At 38.7% G+C, this 11,284-nt stretch overlaps 1 long non-coding RNA gene across 1 annotated transcript; it reads right to left on the minus strand.

Annotated features, from left to right (window-relative positions):
- Nucleotides 1-9,275: 9,275 nt before the first annotated feature.
- LOC130591974 (uncharacterized) lies at nucleotides 9,276-11,073 on the minus strand. Its single transcript, XR_008969960.1, has 2 exons — nucleotides 10,511-11,073; nucleotides 9,276-10,256 (listed from the first exon to the last, which is right to left on the minus strand). It is a non-coding gene; the product is annotated as an uncharacterized LOC130591974 (long non-coding RNA).
- Nucleotides 11,074-11,284: the final 211 nt, after the last annotated feature.

An 11,284-nucleotide genomic window follows, 5' to 3' on the forward strand; every position in this document is an offset into this window, starting at 1 on the left:
TACTCAGCTTTGCTGATTACGTGCTTTGTTTGTGATTGTGATCATGGCTTTGCCTTATTGATCATTTGATGACCCATTTTGGTGAGCGAATTCAGCATAACATTGACATTACAGGTTCGTAGATGTGCATCATTGAGAATCTGGAATGGATGTACTGTGTAACTAGTATAATTCATTTTATGCATTTATAAGAACATATTTTATTATGTTGATTAAGTAGACCCATTTATATTGGTTGTTTTAAATACTTATTAAAGTTTAAAGTTTAGTTAATTGTTTTCCGCTGCAAAATTCTGAATAAGTCGATACGTTATACACGGGCGATAATATTTGGGTAATTCTCCACTTGTATATTATAAAAGTATTTTCTAAAAAAGAGAATTATTGGGGTGTTACAAAGTGGTATCTGAGAGCTTTAGGTTATTAGCAAAACTTATAGGCGCCTAATTAACTAACTAGCTTACTAGTTATTTGAAGAAAAATTTAGAATTGCTCCTACTTATTCATTTTGAAAACTTATAGGAATATATGATATTATATTATTTTTTTGATCAAAATTATTTTTTGATGTACGAATAATTATATATTTTTTTCGGAAATCTCATGGTCCAAAAATTTATTTTTAACGTTCGAATTTTTTTTTTCCAATATCACGAAGGTCCGAGAAAAAAAAAATTCTTATTTTTGATGGTCCGAATTTTTATTTATTTATTGCCCGAAAATGTTTTTAGAGAGTTGAATTTTTTTTTCGAATTTCATGGGACCAAAAGTTTTTGGTCAAATTTTTTTTCTTTAATTAAAGTTCCATCCAAGATGTAAGGAGCTCAAGTTTACTCACATGTAGCAAATGATTTGATCCTTTGTTGTAGGGGTGAATATGCATCTACTTACTTGCTGCTAGGTGCTTTTAATCCTTTTTCCAATACATCTGGTCTCAAAGCTAATACACACAAATCTGTAATCACTAGGGGAAAAAAAAGAAAGGGCTGCGCTTTTCCTAAAAGCGCAGCCCTACATAGCAGAAGGGCTGCGCTTTTGAAGAAAAGCGCAGCCCTTCACTCAGTAGGGCTGCGCTTCTAGGAAAATCGCAGCCCTTCTTACATACAGAAGGGCTGCGCTTTTCCTAAAGGCGCAGCCCTACTAAGTGATGGGTTGCGCTTTTTAAAAAAGCGCAGCCTTTCTGCTACGTAGGGTTGCGCTTTTGAAGAAAAGCGCAGCCCTTCTTAAAAAAATTTGAAATAAAAAATTCGCGGGCTTCAAATATTAAGCGGGCTTCCTCAAATATATTATCCCTCATTCTCTCTCTCCTCTCTCACGTCCCCCCCCTTTTCCTCCTTCTCTCATGTCCCTCCTCCCTTTCCTCCTTCTATCTCATCCTCTCTTCTCTCTCAAAAACTCCCAGAAACGTTGCGACAAAAAGCCTGAAATGATTTGCACTAATCATGCCGACGGAGTCCGATTGCCTATTGTGATACCTTTTTGGAAGCGGAACGGGCCAACGAGTCAAACTCACCGCTATGCTATGATGTTTAGGCTTTTTAAGCCATCCGAGTTCGTTTGAGGCTCCAAATAGGCATTTTAAGTTTTTCCGAATTTTTTTTCCTTAATTATCTATTAGGGTTTTGTTTTATGTATTTAAACATTATTAGGTTAATGTTTGGAGGTAGTTCTTGTATTTTCAGATCTATAATTTCTTAATCTTTGTTTTGATTAATGTTCTTGTATTTTCAGATCTATAATTTCTTCTCTTCTGTATATTAGTTTGTGTTCCTTCTTGTTTCGTTCTTTTTTTTTTGTTTTGGGTTTAGTTGCATTGTAGATCTATAATTTCTTCTCTTCTGGATTTGAAAATGTGAGATTAATAGTAAAAAAATGTCGAAAAAAATTATTTTTTTTTGGTAGGAAGGCCTGCGCTTTTTAGGTAAAAGCGCAGCCCTTCCTTGTGAAGGGCTGCGATTGTCTAGCGTAACCCTACTTAAAAAGTGAAGGGCTGCTATTGAAAGGGCTGCTGTCAAAAAGCGCAGCCCTACAGGCCTTTTTCAGCGCGGCCCTTCTTCATTTTTCCACTAGTGAATGTACACTTGTGGAATGAAGGAAGCTTAGGTGTAGAGGATAATACAAGCTGCAGGTTCTTTAAGGAGTTCACTGCCATTTAAGTATCTTAGGGTTCCCATATGCTCTAAGAAGAGATTTGCAGCACTATATGAGGTATTGATTGATAAATGACAACAAGGATTAAGTTATGGAGTATCAGGAATCTTTCTTACATGGCTAGAGCACAATTAATCAATTCTTTGCTTATCAGTTTACATAGATACTGGGCTCAAGTATATGTACTTCCTAAGAAGGCGATGAAAAGAAGTGTTAATAATTTGTTGATCATTTTAATGGAGTGGTCAACATTATACTTTACATTGCATGAGAACAGACATGTTATGATAAGAAGGTGGGTGGACTTGGTTTATGAATGTTGTCACTTGGAACTTGGCTTGTATAGGGCAAGTATGTTTGGGCCATTTCATCCAAACAAGATAACGTGTGGATTAAATGACTTCATTCACTACATATTGAAATGACATATTGTGGAGCTACACACCAAAAGCTAATACAAGTTAGTACAGGAAGAAGGTGTGTGAAGTGAAGGAGAAACTGAAAAAATACTACACTAGTGATCTAGAGGAATTGAGTAATATGACTCATTATTCTATCAAGAGTGTATATGAGAAGATTGATGGAGAGTAAGAGAGAGTTCCTTGGGCGAAGATAGTATGGAATATGCAAAGCACACGTAATCATATATTTATTGATGAAGATATACGTTGATCATAAGTCAACTATATCTTTGGATATCCTTGGCAGCTCATATAGAGTGCATATAGAGTACTAGAATATTCTCAGTAATGCTTAGCAATATATTCTGTATAATATCTTTGATATCAATCCTATGTAATCATTTTAATCTTTGTTTCTATACTTTGTAGAATATTCTTCTCTCATAGTTAGCTGTAGGCTTGTATAAATATGCTACGGCATTTGTATGGAATGAATGCAGCTTTACCAATCTCTTCATGGTATCTCAGCCACGATTTAACCAAGCCTAATTTTTTTTTTCCCACCCCACTATGGCGCCTGACTCCCATTCACTCACCAACATTACCGAGCCCTCCAAACCCCTTATTGTCATGAACGCTCAATCCGTTCAGAAACTCACCTCCTCCAACTATATTATTTGGAAGGCTCAACTTGAGGCCCTTCTCATTGGTTATGACCTCCACCAATTTATTGATGGTTCCTCCACTACCCCTCCTGCCAAAATTGTCAATGATGATGGCCAATCTACTCTTAACCCCGCCCATGTTACTTGGATCCGTCAAGATAAGGTACTTTTTGGTGCTATTTTAGGCACGCTCTCCCCTTCTCTTGGCCCTCTCATTTCCCGCGCTCGTACCTCTAAGGAGGCTGGGACATCCTCGCTCACACATATGCCAAACCTTCCCTGGTCATATTAAACAACTAAAATCTCAACTTAAAAATATCACCAAAGGCTCCTCTTCCATTGAAGACTATATGCACAAAGCCCGTCGCATAGTTGATGAACTAGCCCTCCTTGGTGCCCCTCTTGACCCTGAAGACCTCACTGACCATATTCTTGATGGTCTTAGTGAAGACTATAAACCCCTCACTGAAGCCGTTCAAGCCCGTGAAACCCCCATATCATTTGACGAATTAAATGAGAAACTCATTCGCAAGGAAATGGAACTTGCAAAAAATGGCCCCACATCCCTGCCCTTCCCTGCCGTGGCTCACTCCACCACCACTCGCCCCACCTACCAACGTTCTCACTCCACTCACTCCTCCTCCAAGACTTCCTCCACGTCTACTCCAAACCAAAACCCTCGGAATCCTTTCAAGGGGCGCTGTCAATGGTGCAATATCCAAGGCCATACTCTCACCTTTTGTCCCACCTTCAAGGACTTACATCCCTCTATTCGCCCACCCTCGCCCCACCCGCACTACTGACCATCCACCTCAAGTTCACACGGCCATAGCCCCCTCCTCTACTGCCACCTCCCCCTCATGGCTCCTTGATAGCGGTGCCTCCCACCATGTTACGTCCGATCTCGCCAACCTTTCACTTCACTACCCCTATGATGGTACTGACGAAATTGTCATTGGTGATGGTTCGGGTCTAGCTATCTCCCACACTGGTTTAGCTCATCTCTCTACTCCTCATCATTCATTTACTCTCAATAACGTTTTATATGTTCCCTCTATGCACAAAAATATCATTTCCATATCTCAACTTTGCTTAGATAATAATGTTATTGTTGAGTTCTCACCCACTTCTTTTTGTGTCAAGGATCCAATGACGGGGGCAACCCTCCTCACAGGCTTAACAAGGATGGAGTTTACCAATGGCCAACCACCACTTCTCCAATGATTCTCTCCACCACCACCAAGACTATTGACTGGCACCACCGCCTTGGTCATCCCTCTACATCTACTCTCAATAAAATGTTATCTTCTTTATCTTCCTAAATTTTTAGATTCTCCATGTAACTCTTGTCATATCAATAAAAGTCACAAACTTCCTTTTACTACTTCTTCTCTCACCACTACTGTACCCTTAGAGGTCATTTTTAGTGATGTATGGTCATCTCCCATTTATTCTATTGATGGCTACAAATACTACGTAATTTTTGTGATCATTTTACAAAATTTACATGGTTATTTCCACTTAAAAAAAAATCCGACACGGAATCTATCTTTCTCAAATTTAAAGCCTATGTTGAAAAGCAATTTAGTCGCCCCATTCTCACCCTATATTCCGATAATGGTGGTGAATTTGAGAAATAGATCCCTACTTAGCTACAAATGGCATTCGTCATCTCACCTCGCCTCCCCACTCCCGAACACAATGGGTATGCGGAACGGCGTCATCGTCACATCACCGAAACAAGCCTAGCCTTACTATCCCATGCTTCCCTACCTCTTATCTACTGGCCATATGCCTTCCAAACAGCAACTTATTTGATAAACCGTATGCCTACTGCTACTCTACAAAATCATTCACCATATTTTAAACTTTTTGGTGAAACTCCTAAATATGCTCACCTACGTAGCTTTGGTAGTCTTTGCTTCCCATGGCTACGTCCTTACACTACACACAAACTACAACCCCGCTCCGCCGAGTGTGTTTTTGTTGGCTACTCACCTACCCAACACTCATATCTTTGCCTAAACATCACCACTAATCGCCTCTACTCATCGCGGCACGTCCGCTTTATCGAGACCACCTTCCCTTTTGCTCATAACCCCCCTTCGTTCACCACCACTTCTCTCCCCACCATAGATGAGTGGTGCACATTCTCCTGTCCCATAATAACCCCAGCCACGCCTCACCCCACTCCCCACACTCCCCCGCCATCTCCTACTCCTCCCTCACCTCCTGCTAATCACTCACCCGCCATCTCTTCCCCCCTCCCTCTCCTCCCTCCCCAGCTCCCTCTCATGCTTCCGCCACTACCAACCCCCCTTCACCGCCCACTTCCCCACCTCAACCACCTCCACCACCACCCCCCACACCCTACCAAACCCGAGCCTCCAACCGTATCTACAAACCCATCCAAAAACTTAACCTGCATGCTCAACTTTCCCACGTTGAACCCAATACTACCAAACAAGCCTTGAATGATCCAACATGGAAAGCTGCCATGCAGACCCAATATGATGCTCTCCAAAAAAATGGTACGTGGGAACTTGTTTCTCCTTCACCTTCACAAAATATAGTTGGGTGTAAATGGGTTTTTAGGACCAAATATAACTCTGATGGTTCTCTACAAAACACAAAGCTCGGCTCGTCGCCAAGGGCTTTCACCAAAGACCCGGTCTTGACTATACCGAAACTTTTTCCCTGGTGATTAAACCTGCCACCGTGCGACTTATTTTAAGTGTTGCTACTACTAACCGTTGGCCTTTGCGTCAACTTGATATAAATGATGCATTTTTGCAGGGCACCCTTCAAGATGATGTTTTCATGGCACAACCTCCTGGTTTTGTCGACCTCCATAAACCTCATCATGTTTGTCGGCTGCGAAAAGCCATCTATGGGCTCAAACAAGCACCCCGTGCTTGGTACACCGAGCTTCGAAATTATCTCATAGGTGTTGGTTTCACAAACTCTCTCTCCGATACCTCATTTTTCCTCAAAGGCCATAAACCTCTCTATGTACTAGTTTATGTCGACGATATAATCGTCACTGGTGCTTGCCCATCTAATGTGTCTACCTTCATTCATAATCTTGGAGCTCGTTTCTCTCTCAAAGACTTAGGCTCCCTCTCCTACTTTCTTGGAGTAGAAGTACAGCCCACCCCTAGTGGTATATTCTTAAGCCAACGCAAATATACTACTGACCTTCTCACTCGAGCCAACATGCTTGATGCTAAACCCGTCACTACTCCCATGGAAACCAACTCCACTCTCACTCTTCAGTCCGGTACCTCCCTTGATAATCCTACTGAGTACCGCACCTTAGTAGGAAGTTTACAATATCTTGGCTTAACCCGACCTGACGTTGCCTTTACTGTGAACAAACTATCTCAGTTCATGCATCGTCCCACCTCCACTCATTGGCTCGCTCTTAAACGCCTCCTTCGATACCTCAAAGGCACCTTGTCTTATGGTCTCAATTTCTATCACAACTCTCCTCCCACCTTACATGCCTTTTCCGACTCTGATTGGGCAGGTGATAAAGATGACTTCATTAGTACTGGTGCTTACATTGTATACCTTGGTCGCAATCCCATCTCTTGGAGCTCCAAGAAACAACGTTCCGTAGCTCGGTCCTCCACTGAAGCAGAGTACAGGTCTGTTGCACAAACCGCGGCGGAACTCACATGGCTAAGCAATGTACTCACGGAATTGGGTCTCTCGCCTACCTCGACACCAACCATATACTGTGATAATATTGGAGCCACCAACCTAGCTGCTAATCCCGTGTTTCACTCACATATGAAGCACCTTGGTATTGATTTTATTTCATTCGAGAAAAGGTACAAGAAGGATCACTTCGTGTCACTAGAGTTGTTAATGATGATCAGCTAGCTGATGCTCTTACGAAGCCCCTTGCGCGTCGTCGTCTCGCCATGCTGTTGTCCAAGATTGGACTTACCCCGAGGCCGTCCATCTTGCGGGGGCATGATGAAGATATACGTTGATCATAAGTCAACTATATCTTTGGATATCCTTGGCAGCTCATATAGAGTGCATATAGAGTACTAGAATATTCTCAGTAATGCTTAGCAATATATTCTGTATAATATCTTTGATATCAATCCTATGTAATCACTTGTAATCTTTGTTTCTATACTTTGTAGAATATTCTTCTCTCATAGTTAGCTGTAGGCTTGTATAAATATGCTACGGCATTTGTATGGAATGAATGCAGCTTTACCAATCTCTTCATTTATTACATGGCTTGCAATTCAGAGGAAGCGGCATGCTAGTACCACTGAAAGATTGATGCAGATAAGGGGTTAGTTACACATACTTGTGTTTGATATGTGGAACAAGAGTTAAAAAACATTCTCATATTTCCTTCACATGTAAGTTTAGTACCGAATGCTTAAGAAATAAGAAGATGCTCCAAAACATGATTTCAGAAATAAGTTATCTTGGCAAGTATGACAGTAGTAGTATATCACAAATGGAGGTGCAGGATTGAGAGTTTCTGGAATCATTGTATCCCTACTGTTTCTAATATTAGTGAGATTAGTATAAAGAATGAAACAAAGCTCAGAATTAATGTTGTTTCAAAAAGTGATAAAATTATTAGACTACTACAACCATAACAAAAAGTGATGTTTCAAAATTATTTAATAATGATATATATAAAATCTAATCTCGTTCATTAGTAAATAAAATGTTCTTGGACCTTGTCCAGACCAACAACTAGATATATAGAAAAACTAGTGGTCGTCAATATCCTTCTATTTCATATATAATGCAATGCATTGCTTTAACCAATAAAAACAGTAGACTTTATATCTATGGATAGAGATAGGATTAGGATTATGTGTGCTAAACATATTATCATATTTTGTTTAGGTTTTACTTTTACCGCTACTTCTAGTTATATTAGGATAACTTGTATTATGAATAGGCCATGATTTATAATAATACATAAGCTTTTTAGCCTCATTATTTATCTTGACATGGTATCAAAACCTACAAAATATAACCCCTAAAAAACCAGAATTTTTTTTTCTACTTGTTCACTACAATGGCCGGCGATGACGCCATACCTCCACCTCACAAAACTCGTCTCAATATTGAACCAAATTCCCGTTACTACCTTGGCTCTCAAGATCGTCCCAGAGATTTTATTACCCCTTCTTATCTCTGTTCTGACAACCATGACGATTGGGCTAGTGATATTCAAACCGCGTTAGAAGCTCGCCGGAAATTTATTTTATTTCTTGGATGGTACAATTACTTCTCTTGCGAGCCTTGTACCCCTACTGATTGAACCACCATTAACGCCATGATAATTTCATGGCTTATGAACACCATTGATTGGGTTGTTAAATCAATACTACCTAAATTTCAGGATGCCAAGAAACTAAAGGACTATTTATAAAACAAAATTTTCGGTGTCAATGGTCCCCAGATTCAACAACTACTCGCTTCTATTGCAAAGTGTGAACAAACCAAATCAAACTCTATTTCTCAATATTAGAAAGAGATTAAATTCTTTTTTGGGAGAATTAACTCACCATGATCCTCTTATCTCCTATTCATGTTGTTCTAAGTGTAATTCCGGCGCTCATCACGCTTCTCGCCGCCAAACTGCCATGCTTCACGGTTTCTATTATTTTCGTGAGTTTCATCAAAATTATAAGTGGCGTTTCGTTATTCATTAGTGTCATTCAAATAATCTTTGTGAGTGAGTGAACATGTCAAATGGTGGTATAAACTCGTCATCGCAACCCTTAATTCCTATGTTTAAGGGTGAAAATTATCACCTATGGAGTCTCAAGATGAAGACTCTATTCAAGTCTCAAGAGTTATGGGACATTGTCGAGCATTTGAGACTTTTACAGATGCTCCGGTTGCAAATGCTCCGGTTTTTAAGATACAACCGGAGCATTTGAGCCCCTAAAAATTTTAAAAAATATATTTTTTTTGGTTTTTTTTTTATCCTTAATTGATGGACAATCACTTACATGTAGATAAAAGTTTCATTTCTAATATTTGAATTCATAAACACAAGATATAGTACATATAAATAACAATTAACATTAAGGTAAACTAATATATCCATATGAACATATTCCTTAAATGTTATTATTTCTAATATTTTTGTTCATAAATACAAGAGATAGTACAAATAAATAACAACTAACATTAAGGTAAACTAATATATCTATATGAACATATTCCTTAAATTTTATAAGAACATCAGATTTTCTGGAATCCCATGCACCAAAACTTAATTTACGCCCTACCATTGGCTCTTCAAATGACCCCTCCTCTCCAAACCATTTATTAGACGAATATCCGAGAGGTCGATTTATTAAGAGTTGTACGGAACTTTAAACATTATAACGCAATTTTGCCTACCAAAACTTAGCTCGATTTTGGCAGGAACGTAAAATGTTGTTTCAGCAGGGACACCTCATTCACCACCAGAATCTAGAAATTAGCTCATCGTGGCTTCCAGTTTCCACAATTTTCCCACCTTGAACAACTGCTATGATGTCTGCATTCCTTACTATGGAAAGCCGGTGAGCCACAACCACAGTTGTTCGGCCTACCATGACCCGATCAAGTGCCTGCTGGACACTCTTTTCAGACTCTGCATCAAGTGCACTGGTTGCTTCATCAAGTAGCAATATTGATGGGTTCTTCCATTAGCTGCATTTTCCAACCAGCTATCGTTCTCCACCTGCAACAACAAAAATTGAGCAAAAATGTTATAAAATAAGTACAAAGTAAATTTCCTCATGAATAATTGTATGAGCTTGGAAGAGGATCATTGGTCTTCTCATAATAATAGTCTAGTGACCCGGTGAGTTATCACTTCTTACTAATTTGCATTTCAGAATTAAGTACAAGAGGCAAAACATTACCAAGTAATACATATTCAAGATACTACATAAATGATCACAGTATTGGTTTTTGAACTATTAGGGTCATTGCCATCCAACAAGTGAAAGTTGTATGAAGATCACTCTCATATCAACAGCTAACCGTTCTACAATAAAAAATGAGCGCAGAGGTAATTTCAATCACTGTCAATCTGATGATGAAAATATTATATACTAACTTAACTTAGTAATGAAGAGCAGTTATAAGAGCAGTTACAATAACTGTCAATCCAAAACATCATAAACACATAATTATTCAATAACTCAAATCTGCATTGGAAAGAAGTAGACAACACGAACTTTGTGCAAATAATGTATTTAGCAAACAAAAATTTCAATCAATTGCAAAGAAATGTTTTACTTTTGGACTGTTCAGATAAGATGGCTGCATATTCATCTTTTCTGGCTGCTTGATCTCGTACAATTTTCTGAAGCTTATCCACTTTTACTCTTGTTTTTGAAAGAGAATCCATTACTGCCATCCTTTTTGGCCTCGCTCCGCGTCTTAACTGTGAAAACAAGACACCAATAAAGGAAACTACATCAAAAGGCTTGCTAATTCAGGGGAACTCGTGTAAGGGAGAAATAAATCTTCTTCGATTTCTAGGGTTCAAGTTTTAGGAAAAAATAAATTAGAAATCGAAAAAAAAAGAAAAAAAAATTAAGCCACTTACTTGTTTTAAAGCACATTCCAAGAAGAAACTTTGCAGAGTTAATTAAAGATACTTCAAAGAAATAACAATTTGTAATACAAATTATTTGGTGAGAATAATGAAAATGAAAACTGAACTCCTACAGAAATGGAATTGTAACATAATATTAACGGAGATATAAATAGCACAACAAGGTCCAAACCTAGATAGATAATAATAGATAAAATAGCCACTTCCTGACTGTGCAAAGCATCTAGTTAGCTTAGACCAATCACTCCCATGTAAGTGACCATCTATTTCCTATTTCTTGTTATGCATCAAGTTCAATAAACTAGTCACACAATATAATTCCTTATTACTTTGTGAAATAAATTCTTAACTAGCTTATATATCAATTTTTTCAGACTTTAGCAATATTTATTATTTTCTCAAGAGTACAAAACATCACCTCTGAATAACAGCCATGTATACTTTTGTGCTAT

This window comes from Beta vulgaris, chromosome 6 (genome assembly GCF_026745355.1).
Source record: "Beta vulgaris subsp. vulgaris cultivar EL10 chromosome 6, EL10.2, whole genome shotgun sequence".
Lineage (NCBI taxonomy): Eukaryota > Viridiplantae > Streptophyta > Magnoliopsida > Caryophyllales > Amaranthaceae > Beta > Beta vulgaris.